This window comes from Simochromis diagramma, unplaced genomic scaffold (genome assembly GCF_900408965.1).
Source record: "Simochromis diagramma unplaced genomic scaffold, fSimDia1.1 OVJJ01000026.1, whole genome shotgun sequence".
In the NCBI taxonomy this organism is placed as follows: domain Eukaryota; kingdom Metazoa; phylum Chordata; class Actinopteri; order Cichliformes; family Cichlidae; genus Simochromis; species Simochromis diagramma.
The window spans coordinates 10,006,570-10,030,280 of record NW_024386985.1 but is presented as its reverse complement, the minus strand read 5'-3'; the positions used below and the strand labels follow the sequence as shown (position 1 = coordinate 10,030,280).

The following is a 23,711-nucleotide window of genomic DNA, read 5'->3' as shown; positions in this document are numbered from 1 at the left end:
TTTTGTTTAGTTGTTCTGTCTTTGGGATGAACCAGTTTTTGACTGAGTGTGTGGCTGGGCCTGAAACCACAGACCACAATCTTCAAGCAACTTAAAGAAGTCCAGATGCTTTTCTTTCCAAGCTCCTTAGACTACAATCACCTGGATGACTGAGAACCTTTAGAGACTTATTACATTAAGTATATCAGACAGGCAGGTCACAAAGTCTAAGATCACTTGATGTCAGCACAATAGCCGATAGCTTAGCCAATTGCCAATCGTGCATTCAATTGGCAAATCAATATAGGGCTCACCGTTTACCTGTCCACAGATGATGAGCCTCTTTGCAAACCAACTTCAACTCCAACCCCTCCTTTTCATACAGTGTTTGACATAATCAGTGACATATCAGGTCTCGCTATTTGAGATAGTAAGTAAGTAAGTAAGTAAGTAAGTAAATAAAATATTTACATAGCACCTTTCACAGATAAAAATCACAAAGTGCTTCACAATAAAACCAGAAATATAAATAAAATAATATAAAACAATGAAAAATTTATTAAAAAGCTTGTTTGTATAAAAAAAAATGTCTTCAGCTGCTTTTTAAAGGAGTCAGTGGAGTCTAGACAGCGTAAAGACAACAGAAGAGAGTTCCACAGCCTTGGTGCCAGTGCCTGATAAGCCAATGCCCACGTGTTTTGAAATTAGTACGTAGGACCAATAGTAACCTCTGACCTGAAGACCTAAGTGCTCAGGATGAAGCATAAGGTTTCAACAGGTCAGAGATGTACTGGGGAGCTTTGCTGTGAAGAGCTCTAAAAGTTACGACTAAAATTTTGAAATGAACCCTAAAATTTACTGGCAACCAATGAAGAGAAGCCGAAACTGTCTGACCTGTTGTTTGTGCCAGTTAAAAGTCTTGATCCAAAGCTGATTTGTTGAGACAAGCAAAAAGACCATTAAAATAATCCAAACGAGAAGAAGTACGACATACGAAAGTGACCCAGATCGGATTTGAAAATATCAGATTTATGCTGTTCACACTGTCATACCATGATCGGATATGGGTCACATAGGGTGAAAAAAGTCGGATTTGATGTGCTTTCGCCTGCAGTGTGAACGTAGCCTAAAACACCTGTAGTCTGAGTTTAGAAATGTTTCTTAAATGATAAAAACAGTTATGAAACAGTTGTTTGAAGTGTTTCTCAAGAGACATTGAACTGTCAAATATAACACCTACGTTTCTGAGAATCAACTGAAATGCAGGGTCTAAAAAACTGATATGCTGCTTAATTTCTGAGAACATGTGATCAGGTTTAATAATCAAAGTTTCTGTTTTATATGTATTTAACTGGAGGAAGTTGTCATTTAACCATTGTTTGATTTCTGACAGACAATTATTTAAACAAGACAATTTATAAAACTCAGAAGCTTTAAAAGAACAGATGATAAGAAATATTATTGTAACGTCTGATAATTTGGTCTATAGGGAGTATGTAAAGCAAAAAGAGATCCGGACCTAAAACTGATCCTTGAGATACCCCAGAAGGCAGAACTGATGTTTCAGACAACACTAGATGCATACAGACAGCAAAAGATCTCTCAGATAGATACAACCAAAACAATTATAAAACAACACCAGTAATCCCGAACAAGTCCTTAAGCTGTGGCTCTTACTGCTGCACACCCAACCTTAAGCTTTCCATATATGTGCATTAAAGCACAATGATCCCACAGTGGCACCATAACGCCAAATATCAATTACTGCAGACAAAAAAAAGCAACAAAACACAAATTAACTCTATCATTCACAGTAGAATATAATCATATGAATGCTATGACTGTGAGTTTGAATAAACAATCAATTTATCAACTATACCTAAATTTCAGTATATGTGAGAGTATCTGAATGGACAGTTTGTTTACCTGCCCTGAGCACCAGGCAGTTACAGAGGAACTCAGCTGGCCTGTGTGGGGCGATCTATGGTGACAGAAAGAGGATGTTTATGTGTCACAACGGAAATTAAGACCACTGATAATGCTAGACATAGTGTGTTCCAGCTTCACCTCCCCCGGCTGAGGAAAAAAATAGAGGAAATGGATGATGGTGGAGAGACTGTGGGCGTGCGCTACATGTACAAGACATACACACAGAAACACAGATAGACACAGCGGGGGGAGTATAAAGTTGATCTCGGGGCAACCTGATGGACTGTGGTATAGATGGAAAAATAAATGGTTTTATGACGTACAGCAGCACACCACAGACTTTCCCGAATACATAAGAAGGGAAAAATATTTATATATATATATACTAACCCCAGTTTATGCTTTGATTGAACTTCCTAAAATGCACATTCAGCACAAGCTAAATGTCATCTTCACTATCATGTAACTCACTGGGCCGTCTTTTACTCTGAGTCCACTGGGAAGCATGCTAAACAATTTAAAACATGTGGTCAAGTTTCAGTGAGTTTTTGTTTGCTTATGTTACACATTATCCTAAGAACTGTGATGACCTTCTTAAGAATTAATTCATTAGTTTGACTGATATTTAGGGCACATGCACACAAGCAGTTCACTACCTGTGTTATCTCTATGCATTTTTGTTTGTTTTGGGGGGTTTTTATGACCAAAAACCAAGGACACAAGACATGCTCTAATCTCTTTTAAGTTTTGATTCTCAGAAAAACGGAAGTTTTGATCAATGCTTACCAAAAAAAAAAAATCCCCAACCATCACCCTTATTTCCTCTTCTGCCACGTTTAAACCAAAAATGTGAGAAAGTTACGGTGAAAGAACTAGCAGGTTTCCTGAATACGAGACCTGAACAACCAACTCAGGGGTCAACGTTGCATCTGTGCTGGAAAGAGTAATGTCATCTGAATGGGGGAAATAATTGTTACCGCAGATGTGGTGGTGATAAGAGATCAAGAGAAAAAGTACAAACCACAGACTGTAAATAAAAGATGCCTCTAGCCACCATGAAGTCATCAACTGGTTAACCCCTGGGGTCAAATCCAAATCTTACAGGACAGTGCATGAATAAAAACCATGACCCCTTTCATATTGGTGAAAAAATGTACCATATTGACCAATCAAAAAAATTATATGGCAACATGTGGTTGTTTAGAAATAGGGGGATGTTTTGGGAGTGACGGCGGCACGACAGAGTGAGCGAGCGAGTTTTGACACGTGAGAGATTTGTAACATTTAGCATGTTTGGAGTGTGTAGTTAGTGTGCGGTGTGGTCATTTGTTTTGTGTGTCACAACAATGAGGGCACTAGTGAATGTCACAGTTGCTGCTAAAAAGTCACCAAATGTAAACTGCAATACAAACGCTGTGTCCAGGTGGAAAACAGGGGGAGTGATACGTCTCCTGTCAGGCCTGCAGGTTTTAGGCCTGCGGTGTGCTCCTCCTTTTGTGGTTGACAGAAAATATTTTCTGGACTTCCACAAATAATTTGTGTGGCATCTTATTGTGACACGTTTTTGTTCTCTAGTTTTAGTTTTAGTAGTTGCTTTAAATGGTTGTGTCATGTTTTTCTACTCAGAGATGCTTTTTGTGTGATTTTAGATCAGTTGTGTTGATACCGCATTAACGCGGCAAATCTCCGTTAGCGAGTTAGCGTGGATCGCCCCGTGCGTGGGGCTGCACGGCGTTAATGAGCTAACCACCCTAACGCGTGCAGCCCCACGCACGGGGCGATCCACGCTAACTCGCTAATGGAGATTTGCCGCGTTAATGCTGTTATGGCGTTAACGTCATTTTAACGAGATTAACGCTGGCAGCACTACACTATGTAATTATTTTTTGCAATTAAAACTGCATTCCTTCATATCCAAGTACAAATGCAAGTGTTACATTGCTGCATGAATGTCATGTTTAAATAATTTAATATTATAAGTTGAATAAGCGAATCGTTCATTTTTTTTCTGTTATTAATTACATGCATATGTGTGGTCACGGGAAGTGGTTGGGCTTCTTTCCATAATGATGTGTAAGTATGTGACGTGATCGGATATGAGCACTACACATAATCTCGACAGAAAGTTAAATTTGTAGTGACAGCTAAACAATGAGATGAAATTCATTGACACTTTTATAAAAACAAGGAGCTCCACACAGATGCCATAGTCTGTCAAGACCTTTCTAAAAATGTTGCATTACAGCCACTTTAAAACAAGAAACGTAAAATCAAATGAATTTATAGAACGGAAAAGAGAAAACGATAAACTACAAAAAGGATCAAATGAAAGATAAATTGAAAGTGAAGATTCTGATGATTCTCTCTCTCTCTCTCTCTCTCTCTCCAATGAGCCCTAAGTTTGGAGCCAGATGACATTGATCACCTACAAACCAAGACCATGATCAAAATTACCAGAAATGTCAGCTAACATAGGTAGGTGTAGACGTGGTAAGGTTTCTTGATATTTCAGACGATTATATTCTCACACTTAATGAAAATGTAAAGGGCATCTTGCTGGAAAATAAACCTACACTGTTGACCAGTATTTTAAGTCTTTATAATACCATGACCTCATTCACATAGAAGCTTAAAACCTCCTTCAGAGATGGAAAAGTAAAAAAGATATCATGCAAGTGATATTAGGTTAAAAGTAATAAGGTTAAAAGTTTGACTTATTTGACATCTTCTACTGTTCTACAGTTTGTGAAATGATCAACTGAAATGAGGAGAGACATCTTGTTCTATGACTACTCAAAATCTTCCCCACTGAGAATACAAAGTTCTCCTAGATTTGCATGCTGTTCCTAAGAAAAGAGTTTTAGATGGTGATACGTGCGTGAAAAAGATCCTTTTAAACGTTTACAGATAAACCCATCAGTGTCTTCACCTTGGCTGCTCTCTATCACTCTGTGACACCTGCGTATACCTGCAAGCTACAACATACAGTTCCATGACCTTACAGCAAGGTCAGAGGTATTCAGATTATTCACCACCTACACAAGTACATACATGATCATACGTTATTATAAAGAGAGATTCTTCACTTTTTCCAAATACTTAATGAATAGTTTGATACTTAGTGTATGTGATATATTTATACATTTACTTTTTACTGCTCTCAGTTTCACTAGTTTCCTATTTGGGAAAGTATCGATTATCATATGCAATACGGTTGTGGTAAAAAATTTCCATCTTTTCATCGTGGTTGTCGTAATTTGGAATTTTTCATGATTTCTTTGAACTGTTCATTTTCGAAAGTGGAATGATTTTGGAGTGTACTACTTCAAAGGCTTTAAAAAAAGAGAAAAAAGTTAGGTGCACAAGTTTGAATTTAATTTGGATTTCCTCTCATGCACAGAGCATCAAAATTGTACATACTGGCTCAAATATATACATTAAAAGTAGGCTCATATTTACTTTACTGTCCCTTAGCAAGATATATCGCAATCTGATACTTTTGGCACTCACCAGCAGGTCTCTGACATAATTCTGGTTGGATATTTGACTTTTATGACAGAAATGTTAGAATTCATAAAACTAGGCTGTTTTTTGTTTTGTTTTTTGCAGAAGCACAGCTTTTAAGCACAATCCACAAATTTTAATAGGGTTAAGATTGAAGTTTTGGGAATATTTAACCAAATATTAGTGGGTCTGTATGTATACTTTGACCCTCAAACTTGTTTATGCTGTATGATGTATGCAGTACAATCATTCCACCATGGACAAGAACAGTTCAAAAAAAACATTAAAAGCACACAATTAGCATACCATTCATGTATCCATGAAGAGGGTACTTAAACCTTTGATCACAACTGTATATGCCAGTTTAAATGTAATTTGTATTTCTTTTTTGTACATTAATCTTTAAACACTGAATTATCTATATAAAACTCAGTTGCGCAAAAGTTGTGACGCTCTGACAAACGCATAAGCAGAATTCAATGATTTGTAAATATCATAACCAAATATTTTATTTGCAACAGAAAAAATATCAAGTGTCAAAATTGTAAAAACATTACAAGCTAATTTTGAATTTGATGGCAGGAACATGTCTCAAAAAAGTTGGGATAGGGACAACAAAGTCTATAGAATTAAATGGTAATTAAAATAACAGAGAAAGATTTTCAACTAATTAAGTTAACTGGCAACAGATCAGTGACATGATTGGTAAAACAAAACAAAGCATCTTACGGAGGCAGAATTTCTTTGAAAACATAGACACTTCATCCCCCCACCCGACCCTGTGGCTTGTCACGTGTCCCATAATGTTGTGCTGTGGACATTTATGTGCTTTTTTGTGCAGAGGAGTTTTTTTGTTTCCTGTTCTCATGCTGTCCTCCCAGGAGCCCAGCATGAGTAGAGGTCTCTTTTTTTCCTCTTGTACTTTCCCATTGTAGTGTATATTTCAGTGTTGTTTTTTTTCTGTAACACTACTGATCTCCGACCTGTATCCCCATGTGATGTCTGTGTTGTGTGTGTAAGGTCGGGGGGGGGGTTCCTATTTCACTGCAGGGCAACCTGCACGTGGCGAATAAAGCCTTGATTGATTGATTGATTGATTGATAAGAGGACAGGGACCATATGTCTTGGGAGGTGCATTAAGCTGGGCATACACTGTGCGATTTTTTTCCAGTCACGTTATTCAGCTTCTGCTCAAACTGCACGATTGACTTGCAGGAGTTAGAAGTTTGTAGTTCATGATGCAGGGTCTCACAATATACGGCCCGATGCTCTGATGCGACCTGAGTGCTCACACTGTGCATCCATAACATGAAGGTTATAATAGAAAATCTGTCACTTGCTCTCCCTCTCTCTCCCTCTCTGTCTTTCACACACACAGACACGCACACCACCATTATCAACTTAGCTAAATTGTTTTTGAAAAACATTGATCAATCAGCTGTGATTGAGTAGTAATGTCCATCCAATTATTTTCACGGTTGTTGTGGTCATGATAATTTTGTGCGGCCACATCAAAAAGGCTCAGATGAGCTTGCCAAAGTTTTACAAGTTGTGCCTCCATCGCTTGTGTCCAGATCACACGCTGCACTGCTGTGCTGCTCTGTCTTTTCACTTTAATTTCTGTGTTTGCGCGTGCACAGTGTGAGAGGCTGCGTTGACACCCTCACGATGGTCGCCAGGATTTCAAACAGGTTTGATTTTCTTACTACCAAGCGATTGATGATCGGGAGCTAGTCGTGAGGTGTTAATCGCTTATCGTTACTCCACGTACCTCCACGATGCACGACACACGATGAAGGCGAAACTCGGGCCGATCACCAAAACGGTCGAACGACTGAAAAATCGTCTCAAAATTAGCCAAAAATTGCACACTGTATGCCCAGCAATAGTTCCTACTGAATTGGCAGTCTGCACACTTGAAGGCACCATGGAAGCTGAAAGGTTTTAGAGTAACATATGCTCCCATCCAGTTGATGTATTTTTCAAGGAAGGCCATGCAAATTTCAGCAATACAATGCTAAACTGCATAGTATATCTATTAGAACAGCATGGCATCGTAGTAGAAGACCCCAGCTGCTGAACCAGCCTGCGCAAAGCCCAGATTTTTCACCTGAAACAAAAGCTAGAATCCTATCAGACAACAATGGGAAGTCCAGAAACTCGTCTCCTCAGTTCCCGCCCTGTCCCAACTTTTTTGGAGACACGTTGCTGCCATCAAAATTAAAACGAGCCATTATTTCTATTAAAATAGTAATATTTTCTCATTTTAAATGTTTGATATTGTTAATAGAGTTTGGGATTATGACATTTGCAAATCTTTTAATTCTGCTTTTATTTGCATTTTACAACAGCTTCCCAACTTTTGTTGAACTGGCTGTTCTGGGCCACCTACACATTACCCTGCCGTGAAGTTCTCAGCACACAGTTTTACGTGGTCTGCCACTTTGTGTCTGAGTTGCTTTAGTTGCTTAACGGTTCCATTTTGCAATAATACCACAGATGGCTGATTGTGGAATATTTAGGAGGGGATATACTTCAGGAACTGACTATTACAGCACCGTGCTCAGTGAGCTCAGAGTGAAAAGGAGCCATTTGAAGTGGTTCAGGCATCTGACAAGGATGCCTCCTGATTGCCTCCCGGGCATGTCTCACCGGGACGATTATATCTCCCGGACAAGCTGGAGGAGTTGGCTGGAGAGAGGGAGGTCTGGGCTTCTCCGCTTAGGCTCCTGCCCCCGCGACTTGGCCCCGAATAAGCAGAAGAAGATGGATGGATGTCCCTACACAGCACTGTTCATTCTTTTTAGACAATGGACCATTTGTGCTTTCTGTGTTTAATCTCTGTTTGTCTCCTTTCTTCATTAAATTTTAGTAAATTCTCTCCTGATTGTGACCTGAATCCATCAGCCTATTAAGGTTCAACGCAGGGGACTCAAACGCGGGACTCCTGAATCAGCTGAACACAAGTATTTATTTACAGAGTTCACCAGGTGTATATACAGAGAGTGCCGGGCAGTGCTATATACAACAATGTGAGGGACGGGGCTCCAGGGAAATCCAAGGGGGGAATCACTCGCTCTCCAACTCTCCACATACACGACTGCAGTTCCTTTCTTCACACTTGACACACAGATTCACACGGGAAAGGTAATCCAGGGGGTCTGTAGATGAGGAAACAGGAATGAGTGCGATATTCACAAAAGACACTTGACTTATCTTGAGCTGTAGCTTGACTCTCACTGTCGCGTGGCAGACAACGATCCAGCGAAGACCAGCAGTCACCTCCTGGCTTAAATGCCATTCACCTTGATGGGCATCAGGTGTGTTCTTTTCCGTGGGCCAAGGGCGTGAACCCACAATGAGTTCCGCCCCAGCGACAGAGAGGAGGAGAGAGCGAGCGCGAGAGAGAGAAAAGAAAGAAAAAGGCCGATCAGCGTCTCGCCGATCCCCCAGGCCGTTACACAGCCATATAATTATGGGGCTCCTCTGTCCCCCTAATAAATGTTTCTGACCAGCTACAGTTAGCCACTGGCCCTCTTTCCTGTAGTAGCCACAGTTGGGCTTTTATAGCTGTTATTGATAACCTGAGTTACTCACTGTGTTTTGCCCAAATTTTGGATGAAAGCCTGTCATGTGTGGATTGCTCATTAAAGGTTGGGTGAGAGATCAAATAAGGATGCTTTATTACAACTTTTAATGAACACAATTCTAAATAAAGATTTTTGTTTTTCAAGTATTTGTGTCATTGGTACTTTTTGTTTCTTGACACCTGGTGACAGTGGCAGAGAAAAGGACACTAAAAAAACTGCTGGACATTATGAACAATGCTGGGCATCCTCTGCACACGGCCATTAACAACCAGAAGAGTCTGTTCAGTGACAGGTTGCTTCTCCCCAAGACAAGAACTAACAGACTTAAAAACTCCTTTGTCCCACACGCCATCAGACTGTTTAACTCCTCTCTGGAGGGGAGAGGGAGGGGAAACAGGAGGACAAAGGAGGGGGGAACAACTAAGCTGTAGTGCCTCTTCACTTCACTGTGCAATATCTTTTGTGCAATACTTTTGTTAATAGTCAATGGTGCAATAGACCTCAATACTTGAAATGTGCAATTCACTTGTATTTTTATTTTTATTCCTATTTATTCTATTTATCCCCTTTGTATATTTTATTTATATTTGTCTCTGTATTTGTGTGTGTGTGTGTGTGTGTGTGTGTGCGTGTGTGTGTGTGTGTGTGCGTGTGTGTGTGTGTATATATATATATATATATAATATTCTGTAACTTCTGTCGGTGCTGTGCTTTTGGAAACCGAATTTCCCAGAGGAACCCACCCGAGGGATTAATAAAGTTTTATCTTATCTTATCTTATCTTATCTTACCAGACCAGTTTAAGAGAAGTGTGGACAATTTTATTTAGATTTTTCTGAGACAAATAAGGAATCAAAGCTTTATTATAATATTCTCAGTGGGTTTGGAGGACATTTCTTTTAAATGGAGCCCAGATAGGTTTAAACATCTTTGTTACATCCATTAATACATAAAGTTATCATTTAAAAACTGCATTTTTAATTTACTCTGGCTATTTTTTTAAACATGTAAGTGTGACAAATATGCAAAAAACCAACCAAATAAAAAAAAAACCCAAGAAAGGAAGTGGGTAAATACTTTTTCACAGCTCTTTAGCGGAGGTGCAGCCTGCCAGACAGCTATGAGATTTTTTTAAGAACCTTACACTGTACAGTTGTTTTGAATCTATCCAAAGATAGTGAAACCATTTTTGTGCCAGTCTGTAAAGATAGTTTTAAAAATGACTTGGTTATGCATTGTAGGATGGCAGCTTTCTTTTGGAGCTGTTGTAGAAAATGAATGCACAGATGAGACAGAAACACGACCTTGAACCACTGTCTGCAGATTAGTCTATGCATCAACCGAATGTTATTTCTGCTACCGCATTTTTATCACAGTAACCAACAAGAATGCCACAGGAATGACATTTATATTCTCCGAACTTCGGGATTTCGGGACTGTTCATGTGCTGGAGGGGGAAAATAAGGGTGCTGTCCACAGCATGGAAATTACTTTTACTTTTATTGCTGAAAAGGACAAGGGCGCAATGGAAAAGTGCAAAACTACATCCAGGACAGAAACAACTGCATTGTGCTGCTAATATAACTTTGGCTTTTTGCAAGCACCCGCACAGACAGCATGCTAACGCTAATCCTGCCAAGAGCCCAGAATGATGTTAAAGCTGAATGGCGACCCCAGCCCAGCAGCCAGATGCTAAAGTTTAACAGGTAACAAAAGCAGTGATGAGCATTCAGACTATAGCCTCCGTTTCTACCTGCTCATGTTTCTAGAGTAGAATCACTGCGGCAATCACTTTTAAGAAAAGTGTTCTGTGTAATAAATTACTGTTTTGAGTAACAATAAGTGATTAGTGATATTGAAAATGGAATCGGAATCATTCGATTCTTATCTATTCCTATCGCCACACAGCGCTGTTCATTCTTTCTGGCCAGATAGACTGTTTGTAATTTTTATGTTTAATCTCTTTGTCTCCTTTGTTCATTTATTTTTTAGTCAAGTCAGCTTTATTTATATAGCACATTTAAAAAAAACATCAAGAGTCGGCCAAAGTGCTGAACAGAGGGATAACGTATAACATTTTCTAAAAAGTTAAAATAGATGAGATTTAAAAAAAAAAAAAAAAAAAAAAAGACATTATAAGACATCCATACACACACACACACACACACACACAGGCAGACTCTTATTTAGTAAATTCTCTCCTGGTAGTGAACTGACTCCATCAGCCATGTAACTGGCAATTCTGGCCTGATTACAGGGCTCCTTCGTCCCCCTAACAAATGGTAGTTTATAGGGATTACCTTTATTGTGGACCTGTTTTAGAAAATGAGTTTTTCTGTCACAGACGAGACAGAAACATGGCCTTGAACCACTGTCTGCGGATTAGACATCATCCAAATGTTATTTCTTTTATCTCTCCTCACAGTAACCAAAACAAGAATGCCACAGGAATGATATTGGTATTCCCCAAACTTCAAGGTTTTGGAAAGACTGAAAACTCAATGCATCATGGGAATCCCCAGCAGCCTACGTCTATTGCAGCATAACTAAGGGAGGATCCAGGATCACCTGGTCCAGCCCTAACTATATGCTTTAGCAAAAAGTAAAAGTTTTAAGCCTAATCTTGACAGTAGAGATAGTGTCTGTCTCCCGAATCCAAACTGGAAGCTGGTTTCACAGAAGAGGGGCCTGAAAACTGAAGGCTCTCCCTCCCATTCTACTTTTAAATACTCTAGGAACAACAAGTAGGCCTGCAGTGCGAGAGCGAAGTGCTCTAATAGGGTGAGTACACAAAGACATAGAAGCAGCAGCAGGGGAGATAAGGGAAGGAGAGGGTGAAAGATGCGTCCGCCTCCTCCGAGAGCCAAAGTAATTCAGATGCTGTTTAAATCATTTATTTATATTCGAAAATGTCAATATACAGTTACATATCAATATAAAACTAGTTTTTGTGTGTTGTGTGTGTGTGTATGTGTTGCATTTTGTCTGAACCCAGCTATGTGGGAATCATGAGCCCCAAGTGTCAGAGGGCTGCGTCAGGAAGGACATCCAGTATAAATCTTTGCAAATTTAAACATCTGGATCACGAAGAACATACATTTGTTTTCTATGTAGACGCAACTGCAAAGGATTTCTTGAAACTGCCTCACCTTGTCATAGCGCCTCTCTAAATAATGAGTAAGATCTGTCCCTGAGCAACTTTCTTTGGTTGTGTAAATGGGGTCGTGTTTATTTTTGTAACAGCCAGTCTATATATCTATATTTAAAGATCAGTTTATTTGGCACTCTGTTTGAGACAGTTTGCTTAAGATTGCTATATTCAAGATGCATGCATGATAAAATGATCAGAGCAAGTTCTGGAAAGACTTACAAGACCATTTCTAAACAATTTGAAGTCCATTATTATACACCAAGAAAGTTTATTCACAAGTGGAAAATATTCAAGACACTTGTCTTCCCAGAAGCTGTCCCAGCAAATTTACCCTAAACCCAGACGATGTGCAGAGAAACTGCAAAAAAACCCAAGAGATGCATCTCAGACTTTATAGGCCTCAGCATGTTCAATATTAAACTTTATGACAGTACATGTAAGTGAAAAGAAACCCCCAGAAACCTCAATATGGAAAAATAAAGTTAAGACAGATTGAATCTACTATCTATTATCAACAGACTTGCGTGCACTATCTGCAGCTGCCCATTTGGAATTACCACTCGTGACGCAGAGAGCTTCGACAGATTCAACTTTATTCTCTCCTCTTTTAGCCCTTTAAAACCGATCGGAGCGGGCACGCTCCGTTTAGCATAACTATTTTTAAATCTCTGTAGAACTGGAAACACGTAAGGTAGCACAATAATTATTTTGCATATGAAACCAGAGGATGTTGGAATCGACGTCAGCGCAAATTATCCTATGTCCGCCATTACCTGGCCGAAACCGGAAGTGACGTCATGTTCGCCGAAAAAAAAATTTTTTTTTACCTTCAGGGCCTTATAAGCCTATACTTGTGTTTTTAAAAGTCGTATTTGGCTTTAATCTTTTCTGTATGGTTTCTGGGATGCTTAGAACTCAAGTTGCACTGCTGGAAATAGTTTATTTTGATGCACATGCTGTTTTTTTGCAAATTCGCATTATAATATTTATTTTTATTTTTATTGCAGTATATAAAAATTGGTGTATCTCAAAAATAAAACTATGAAGACACTCAAAATAAATTTCCTGTGATTGGAAACTATTTTGTGCAACTTTTTATATTTACAGTTTTGAGCAATCAACCTCTTAAATTTCTCTAACTAGAAATATATGTAAAAAAAATAAATAAAAAGAATTTCAAACGAATTTTTTAGTTTAGTGCACTTTTTTTGCAATTTATGTAGTTTCTTTTGACCTAATGCATAGATATTATTAAAATTTGGGCTATAACGATTGTATTGATGTATAGCAACTTGAAATGCTCCCAAAAATGGCTCTACAGCATGTAAAAATATCAAGATAAGCTCTGGCGGACTTGGTTCTATGGTAGGTCTTAAAGCAGGGGTCGCAAACTCAAATAAGCCGCGGGCCACTTCTGGCACCGTCATCTCATTGGAGGGCCACTTTAGTGTCCAAGTAGTACAAAAAAACAAAACACGAAAACACCCACTAAAATGTAGTGTTTTGTTTGTTTTGTTGTGTAACAAGACAAAATTGCAAACATGAACGCAAGTTTTTCTCACTATTAACTATCTGAAGCCTTTCAGTTTCATTTGTCATATGTAAGTTAGCACAGGGTCAACATTGCAATGAAATGTATTTGACGAGCAGAAGACAGTCACTCAGCAGTATAGTACAGTAGTTTCATTGAACTACCAAATAAACAGCTCTTTCTGGCCAGACACGTGGCAGCACTTTTGCTACAATTTTGTTTGTATTTAACAAAATAAAAATGCAGGCATAAGCGTACACATTAGTTTTCGACTGCAAGTGAAAATTGTTTTCTTTCCAAATAAATCTGTCACTGAACTAACACAGCCAATCCCTCAACATGTTTGCACTCTCTTGTTACCTCGGCCAGGTCCGCGGCTCCGAACCGTGGTAAGGTGACCTCTGGCTAATACTTTGGGTTCTATGTCGGGCTCGTAGCCAGGAACTAGCTTTACTGTCTGGGTCAACTTTGCTAGCGAGAGAGAGGCGTTGAAAGGCTGCTCCAGCAGAACTTTATTGTTTGGGAGGAAAATACAAACACAGTGTACAGTCGAGTCTTAATAGCTTACTGGGCTCGTCAGGCACTCTTTTTGGCTGCAGTGGTTATTTTTATATTTACATGCTTCCATCTCCCATTTCTGCTTGGTAGCACCTCGTACTTTTCAGTTTCCTTTTTCTCCCTCCCTCATGCTCACACATACACAGCGGGAGGGGCGGTCCCACAAATTCTCCCTGCAGCAAGGACTACACCGCCCATGAGGCTACAGTCTTAAAGGGCCATGCCTGTAACACTCTGCCATCATATTAAACCATTTTTCGTATAATAATTTAAAAAAAATATTTCTTCACATCAGTATGCCTGTCTTAAAGGGTTAAACCACCGACAATGTGGCACTGTGAAAACTATAAAGATGCAAAAACAAATGCCATTATAACATTTTAGTAGAAAGTGCAGAAATGTTCACATTTTACTATATAGAAAATGATTTTGATGAACTCAATTCATGACACTGACATAAATCAATAGCGTTTAAATAATTTATGTTACAGCATTTAATAAAATGAATTAAAGACAACCTTTCTGTCTCTTAAATGCATAAACAATCGTTTGCAATCATTAAACCAAAGTCTTTCTGCTTCCAAGTGTGCTAATCATGCTGAACCTGCTAACAACCTCCTCCATGAGCATCTCTTAGCCAGTCTTTCCACACCACAAACAAATGACATGCATATAGAAAAACACAGAATTCAACCACATTGTATAAACGTTCCCAAGTTATAGCATGTGACAGGCAAATAAAGTACAAGGTTTTACATGAATATTTCCAAAAGTAACGTTTTTTTTACTCTGAAGCAACGTGTTTGTGTCGTTTCACTGAGAACAGAACAGGTAGTGTGACACAATAAAAGAGGAAGTGCTAAGGTACTCTTGTAAATAAAAGCACAAAGTAAAGTGGCTTTGCCGGCATTTACACTATCTTTGATCTGCTATAGCTCAAGGACAACACCTAAGAAAAGGTTATTGGATACAGGACATATACCACCGAAATGACAAGTCGAATGATTTCATTTTGCTAATAATTATCAGTGTCCTTTGATAAGAACAAAGTGGAGAAGTTCACCTAATGGCATTTTTGGTAAAAACCAAGAAACTAAATACTATACCAACTGGACTCGTTTTCCAGCCACAGGTCAAACACAAGTATTCTAGAGCAAAATGTGAGACTATCTGCTCAGCTGCTTAAACTTGGCCAAAAGTGGATCACAAAACATGAAAATGATCCAAGGCACAGCATCAAATCTACAACAGAACGGCTGAAAAAGAAAAGAATCGAGGCATCACAATGGCTCGGTCAAAGACTGTGCTGTGCACCCATTTTTCTGGGTTTTAGGGAAACTTTCATAGGTTTGAAAATTCATGCGGAAGAGACTTTGATGTGAACAGTTAACAGTTTAAAAGAGATCTTGGCACAAACAGAGAGTATTAAGCTTCCGTTACGAATTTGTGTGGGAGCATAAAAGGCTAAACTAACTGAAAAGAAACCCCTCAGAAACCTCAATATCAACAAATAAAGCTCAGGCAGACTGAAACTTCATTATCAAAATATTATTATTATTATATCTTCGATCTGATATAGCTCAAGGACAACACCGAAGAAGAGGTTGCAGGATATAGAAAACTTTTAATCATTTTAATGATGTCTGACCAGCATGTAGCCCCCGAGCTGGAGACAACTTGGGTTAAATTTGTGATTTATTAAATTTTGGATTATTTTAAACATCCTACCTTAAACTCAAACCTTTGTTATTCGAGTGTGGTGCTTCCACTAAACCTGAGAGAAACTCTTATGTGTTGGTTCCTACATAACTACAGACCACTACAGGCAGTTATTATTTTTGTAGAGGTTGTCATTCACTGACAAGCTGAACTAAATTCACCTGTGATGTCGTCTCACATTGCATTTTGTTTCTTTGCTATAATTGTTTTAAGAACGGCTCTAAACTAAGAACCTTATTTCATCTCAGTCACTTTCATCAGTTCCAGTTTAGAGTTGAAACTTTTATGACATTCAAGTGCATTATTCATTGAGATTTGTCAGTCATACTTGGTATTTAAAAAAGGCTCATAACGTGTGCTTGTGAGCTGCTCTTTTTTGCAACTTTGTTAGTCACATTCTAATTCAAAGTCCCAAGCCTCATCTATATTTCCCACATTTCCCAAAAATATGGCAATATTTGAGTCACTGAAAGTCCCCTGAGTGTAATAGGAACGTGGCGTTAGGTATCTGGTTTTGGCTGGGTGAAGCACAGATACTTGAATGTGTATAGGTGGATACTTGGGGCAGGAGAGCCAGAGGTGTTACTTCAGATATTGCATCATGATGATGAAACACTGCCTTGTAGCCTAGACTGAGCCGCCGCATTAAAACTTTCACTTCCGCTTGAACAAGAGAGATTTACAAAAGCAGGAGAACGGAAGTTTACCAACTGTGTGGGGATATGACACATGCCGTAATGTAAAAATGTCGCAATGAAACCTTTTGTTATCCAGATACCGGACAATAAATAGTTAGCCTTTTTTGAATAAATGTTACTACTGTTTCTAAGATGATAAGATGAAAGCCTAATCATCAAACAAAATATCTTTATTTATAGATATTTTAACTTCAGCATGTAAGACCAAACATGTATTTCTGCCCTACATAAGATTATAATGGGAAAAACAACACTAAAAACACTCTGTCAACATGTTTCCAACTTAGGATGGCATTGTGTGTGAAAGTATACTACTTAAAGCACATGTAGTTCCTGTCTATTCATTTTAAGCTTTAGCCTGTAGAAAAAAGACAGTTAGGGTCAGATGAGGATTCGAGCACTGTTCATGGTATGAAATTACACGTTACTGTCTTTCTTGATCACTTCTGCCTCAATTCTCATAGCAGAAAAGTCATTCTCACTACTTTTAGTGCACTTCTCAAATCAGTAAAACATTTCCTCACCCACTTTAGACTTTTTTTTATTGCTATTACACACACTGGTTTCTACACGTACTTCACTACGAAAGATATTTGTTAGTGTGTTCATGCACTTCTCACTTGAATATGCCAACTCATCAAAACAGACTTTTTGTACTTTTTTTAGTCTCAACTCTAGATTTCTGACTTTCCTCACTACTGTCCAGCAATCTAGTAGTGTTTTCAATTAAATTACGTCAAGCTTTTCTCAAATATGTGTGAAAGAGCAAATCCCGTAACACATTTTCAGAGAATTTCTTGCAACAAATACAAATAAAAACCTACAGTCTTGTATCACAGCTGCTCAACAAAACCACATCCCAAGGATGCTCTACTCGACTGGTGAGAGTGGGAGGGTACGCTTTTTAGTCTTTTATCCTCTGTGCAAAATGTAGCCTCAGTTTCCTGTTCTTACCTGACAGGTGAGGCCCCCAGTGCGGCCTACTGTTGTTATAGCCCATCTGCTTCAAGGGCAGATGTGCTGTACCTTCAGAGATGCTTTTGTGCATAACTTGTTTTTAATGAGTGGTTATTTGAGTAACTGTTGCCTTCCAATCAGCTCAAACTAGTCTTACGATTTTCCTCTGACATCAGCAAGGTATTTGCAGTGAACTGATGCTCCCTGTCCTTATTCCAGATGCCTTGAGGCCACTTTTGTTGTGATTTGGCGCTATATAAATAAAATTGAATTGAATTGATTGTGTTGACTTTACTGGACTGTACAGTAGTTGGTGCTATATTCTTAGATCATATATATAAATATATGTATATTCATGTAGTTTAACGATTATTATTATTGCCTTTCTCAATTCCATCAGTTTTGTAAAGTTTTGAAAAAATCTTTCACATTTTATTTTTGTTTCTGAAAAACTTTTACTCTTCACTAGGCCTGCATTTTTTGTTTTTTGTTTTGTTTTGTTTTTTGCAGAACTCTTCCCAAAGTCAGTAATATTTGATGAGTTGGCCGTTAAAAGGTGATGAAAGGTTTTCATTGATTCATCACAGAGTTCAAGTGACTGACTGACTATTCATGTTTTGATAAATAATATGCAAAATGAGAAGGCATGTTATACATAGACTGCACGTTTCAAATAACACTTGTATTTATTTTGTTTGAATTACACTATCAGTAAGTCAGTATTCTATCCAAATATTGACTTGTGACACCAGTTCCATCAAGAGTGAGAACACATTTATACAAGTACGTGTAGTGAATAATACCAAAAACCCCAAACAAATCATACCTGCTGATATGGAATCAAGGGAATAAATTCAGAAAATGGAGTGAATCAAATTTCATAACATGGCAAATTATGTAAATAATTTATGTAAATAAAATATATTCTTAACATTTTTTTGTCCAAAAAGTCGTTTTTAGACAAGCATATCCTGAGACAGCGTGTGTGTGCGTGTGCTGAAAATGTTTCAAACTTGAAGCTTTCATGGAAACAACACAAGTAAAAGCTGAGAATCACATTCACAATATAGTAGTGACATTTAATTACAGGTTTTCAATCCATATAATGCACAGCATACTGTACAGTTACAACCATGATATGAACTAAATACAAAGCTTGACCAATACCAACATAGTTACAATTAACAATATCAAAACTATATACACACAGTTTCGATTTTCAAAGCAACATTAACAGAACAAAGTGTCATTTGACTTTTTACATGATTTTAACACCTTCAAATATTCCGTTTTACAATCTTTTAAATATAGCTTTTTGTGCTAGGTGGATTATCTTCACAGGTAAAGGTAGTCAATCAGAGAAGAAGATGACAAGAAAGGAAACTTTTTCTTGTGAAAGTGAGATTAAAATAATTTTTGTGGTGAAGTGTTTGAATGATGGCTGGTACAGAGGACGATCACACTATGAGTGTGAGTTGCTGTAAAGTTATGAGACGTTTTTGTCAAAATATTATATTCCTCCTAGAGCAAAGCTGTGAATGACTCTCTAGTCTTTCGCCTGCTCACCCAGTTCCCGAGAAAAGTCGCATCCGCTCTCTGGAGAGTTCATAAAGCCACACCCACTCTACCCAGAGCAGACATATCAAACACGAAACTGCTTCTCTTGCCATGAAACTACTGCATGAGTACAAATCTTGATGTAGATAAACTGAACATCTGCAGACTCAGTTGAGTACAGTTGAGTGCCACAAAAAAGCTGAGAGTTTTTCCAATTCAAACTGGTATCAGCTTAATTAGAGCTCATAGACATGGAAAGAGTTGTCTGCGTAATTAGACTTGAATCTAACACTCACTGTAGTGTTCTCAGCAAGCATGACTCTACAGAACAGAAACACTTCTTCGGATATAATTTGCTTTGTTTCCATTTCTATGGTGTTCCCCTCTCTCCCCTGCTCCAGCACAATTTCTTCTTCGATAACCGGTTTTGGGACCTTCACCCATCCGTAGACAAGATAGGTTCCAGTTTTATTAGCTGTGAAGATGTCATATCTTCCCAGCTGATCGGTCACTACAGAAGAAATGGAAATATCTCCCATTAATACAAGGCAACATTTACATCTGATGAGATTTTGGAAGCAGCTGAAATCTAAACGACACTTACTTTTTAGTTTGCAAGTCATGATGACTTTTGATGTGTCACTCAGTGCTGGAGCATCCTGTAGATAGATTAGTTATAAATATAAGTGAACGAACATATCAATGACAATTCATATATGGAAGACTTTCTATTACTGATATGAAGTGTTTCTTACCTGGTTCCATGAGGGTTTGACCAGAAAATAATGAAGGATGAAGCCCGCAGCCAGAGCCACAACTATCCCTGCCATGAAAGTCAGTGCACACTTAATCAAGCCATGTGAACCTCTGGGCTGAAGACTGTCTTCCATACAGTCTGTCTGGATTTTCACCTCCACTAGTTTATCCTGCTGTTCTGCCTGTTGTCTGTCCATATTGAGTGAAGTGTTTACTTGCTGTGTGCTGCTCTTAATATAGCCCATTTCTTCCCACGTACAGACAGTGAAAGTGGGAATCCTGAGCTCAATTCCCGCCCCATGCAATAAAAAGCAAATAGAAAGGGACAAGGGAATCCCTTTACACCCACGCATAAGAGCTGGTTTAATGATTACCCTTTTTCTTTTTTCTGTTTTTGTTTACGGCAGTTTATTTTGGCTATCTGCCAAACTCTTTCAGGATCCAAAAAACATGTGGTTGACGTCTCCTTAGTGGAATGGGAAAACGAAAAAGCCAGTGTTTTGTACTTGTTTAATTTGGAATTTTCCATTCTATAAAACCAGAGGATGACATAAAAGATTAATGGGATTTTTTAAAATCTTTTTTTTTTTTGTGCACTGTTGGAAGTCAAAGTAAAAAAAAAAAAGTAATTATACAATTGTGTGTTATTTCTGAATTTAATACAGTTCTGCATTACAGGACAATATAAAGTGATATTGGAGTGCCTCACATCCAACAATACAGTACTGCATCTCCACTAGTAGTGTCAGTGTTAATGTGCGCTCAAATAGCATGTGGGAGTACAGACATTTAAGCAAGAAAAGATTAAAGGTGTAGCTACTTTGGCTAATTCATGTTCACAGTAAGCATCTGCTGATGTTACCCCCAATTCCACACCCGCTTGAAGCTGGAAAGGCATGTAGGTCTGACTGTCTACAAATGGAAATAAATTTAGCCTTGTGGCACACGCTCTAGTTTTACTGTGTTGTGCGCATGTGATATGCAAGACTGGGAATGTTCTGTGCTTTTATTATAGCCTATGCATATCAGTTTGTCTATATTTATAACCAAGATTAAGCTTAGATTGCCTCTTATGATCTGCTAATGAAGAGTTTACATACTTGTTATGAACAGATGTATTGCTATTGAGCTTCTGGGATGCCGTTATGTCCGGTTGTGAAATGATTAAATGGTGAAATGATCATTACTGGATATTTCGAATTTAATTGTGGAAAAACTGACTCACATCCCTACTGCAGCTTTGTAAAGACCTGTGAAGACCTGCAAAGACGGATGCGATTAGTTATTGTCACCTGGGAAAGGAGACGATTGTGAAATGATCTCTGGTGGAGAAAATGAAGGAGCTTATTGTGAAATGATTAAAGGGATATTAGTCCAGAAATTTGGAATTTAATTCTGGAAAACTTGACTTATATCCAGGTTGTATGTGGGAATAATTGTAAAGGTCTGTTTACTGTACATGCTCGATGCCAGTTTGGTATTTTTCTTGCTCTTTGAAGCTCCTGTCTCCTATGACACTAGTCTAATATATGCACTGCATGTAGTGTGAATTATGTCACAGAATTAACAATTCAGTGAGATTGCACAATGACACTTGGCAGGAAGCATTTATTTCTTATACATGCACTGTCTTGTCTGTTGGCTTCACCTGTTTCACTCAAGTCCACATTTTAAAAAAAAAAAAAAAAGCTCGACTGAAACAAAGATAAACAAGAACACGAAAATGGTATTTCCATCTCTCTCTCAGTCTCAGTCTGTTTTAGGTTTTCTGTTTCACCTATTTACCAGGAAATTCCTCCAACAGAGAAACTGACTGCATTTACATCACATCGTGTTATTGTTCCACCCACGTGTACAAAGGGGTAGCTCTTGCATCAGCACTGTTGTTTTATACCTTTTGGCTTTATTCCAACTAGTAAGGTTGGGTCACAAGCTTTAAGACTTGACTGAAGCTACAGACACACACACATGCATGCACGTACGCACACAGACAAGAACTCCTTGTTTGTCTGGCTGTTAATGCATCCCAGACTTCTGCACTTCCTTATCACATTTGTGTCTCTTCAGTTTCATTGACGATCAGATGAGAGGTTACGACAGGTTTCACACAGCCTTTTACAGATTTCCTAAGTAAATCCTCAGGGGAAATTAGGCTGTATTCAAGTTTCAAAACACACAGTATAAAAATACAGCAGGCTGGTTACATATTATATATTACAAATATTCTATTCAATTCAATTTTATTTATATAGCGCCAAATCGCAACAAAAGTCGCCTCAAAGCGCTTCATTCCCCTTTATTTTACGTGTGCCACTTTTCCATGAAATCTCATTCGTGTTACAACGTGCAGAATTTCAGTAACCAGAGAAAATGAAACTTGCTCCAGTCTATCAGACAGTGTGGTTAGACAGCTAACCAAACTGACATCATGCATTTCTGGTAACATGTGCCATAACCATGCCCGAAGCGAGCTGTAAGGTCACAGAGGAAGTGTCACCTAGTTGTGTTTAGAGCTGTCACAGAGTAGCCTCCTGTGTGTAGGAGTTGTGAGAGCACATGGTTTGTGTGTGAAGCAGCATACCATTTGATGAGACAAAGCAATCTCCATTAACTCATTTCCCAAACTGCACATTCTCACTTCCTCTACTCATGTCATAGTCCCTCCCACCGAAGATGTGAGAAAAGGAGGTGAAGAAGAGACACAAGGAGCAATTGTTGAAATTAAATATCCTTGTCTGGGAGGCATCAGCTTAAGCAGTGTCAGTTATATAATAACTACCTCTCTCCTCTGATTTCCAGATGCATTTTAGGAAATGAAACATCTTTCAACATGATGTATTGAAAGTGGGTCATAGACACGAGAACAGAGGACAGGAGGAGTCACAGTTAAATAACAAAGGTGCTTTGTCACCATCCATAGGAAATATACAAAAGAGTAAAGGCGAATGGCTGACAACATGTTAAACATGCATACTGTGGGCTTTATGAAGTCTACTGCTGTGATAACAGGCCTGGGTTAGTTATCACTTTACATAAATCACTGATTATGCTGCATGTTTTCAATAATTGCAGGCAGAGTAAAGATTTAAAATTTGGGGAAATCAATAGATAATAAGTGTCTTTGTTTTTGTGAAAATGAAAAGTTAGTTTGGAGCCTGCAACAGGGTTGTGGCAGCAGCATGATGCTGGAACCAAACATTCAGGTAAGGCTATATTCCTAAACCTTTCCCAGTTAAGGACCCTTGACATTGATTGCTTACCGTCTGGAAGCTAAAGGCATCACCAAACAATGGATTTTCTCCCTTTTTACTGCATTTGCCACTATGACGTGCAGTCAAGACAGTTTTGCTGAAGAGAGCAAAAATTATAGCTCTTCAGATTTCTCGCCGCTTCTGGCACATCATCAGTAAACACTACTGACCCAGTGCAATTTGATGTCAAGCATGCCCTGCGCTGACAGCTTTACCTTTTATTTTAAGATGCGTTTTATTTAACTCTAATCTGTCTTTCCTATTCTCTAAGATGATGACTCTTTGGCACCTTGTGATAAAATATCTGCAATTCTTCTTGTGAGCAATGGTATTGCTTTTCATTTGGAGAGTGGTTGTCACTTTGATAGACATTGTACAGGGTTTCTACAAATTTACCAAATTGCCAATCCAAATGTTCCTGTTATCTCTTTCTGTGATGGATTCCTTTGAGCTCATCTGTCTGTTGTATGTTCACAGCTTCCAAATGCTCCACTTCAAATCTTTTGCCAAGCTAAGTTCATAAAGAAATAC

General features: G+C 38.5%; 1 long non-coding RNA gene across 1 annotated transcript; it reads left to right on the top strand.

The window, feature by feature from the left end:
- The first annotated feature begins 3,623 nt into the window (after positions 1-3,623).
- Positions 3,624-9,145, top strand: LOC120738701. Its single transcript, XR_005697041.1, has 2 exons — positions 3,624-4,916; positions 7,912-9,145. It is a non-coding gene; the product is annotated as an uncharacterized LOC120738701 (long non-coding RNA).
- The last annotated feature ends 14,566 nt before the right edge of the window (positions 9,146-23,711 follow it).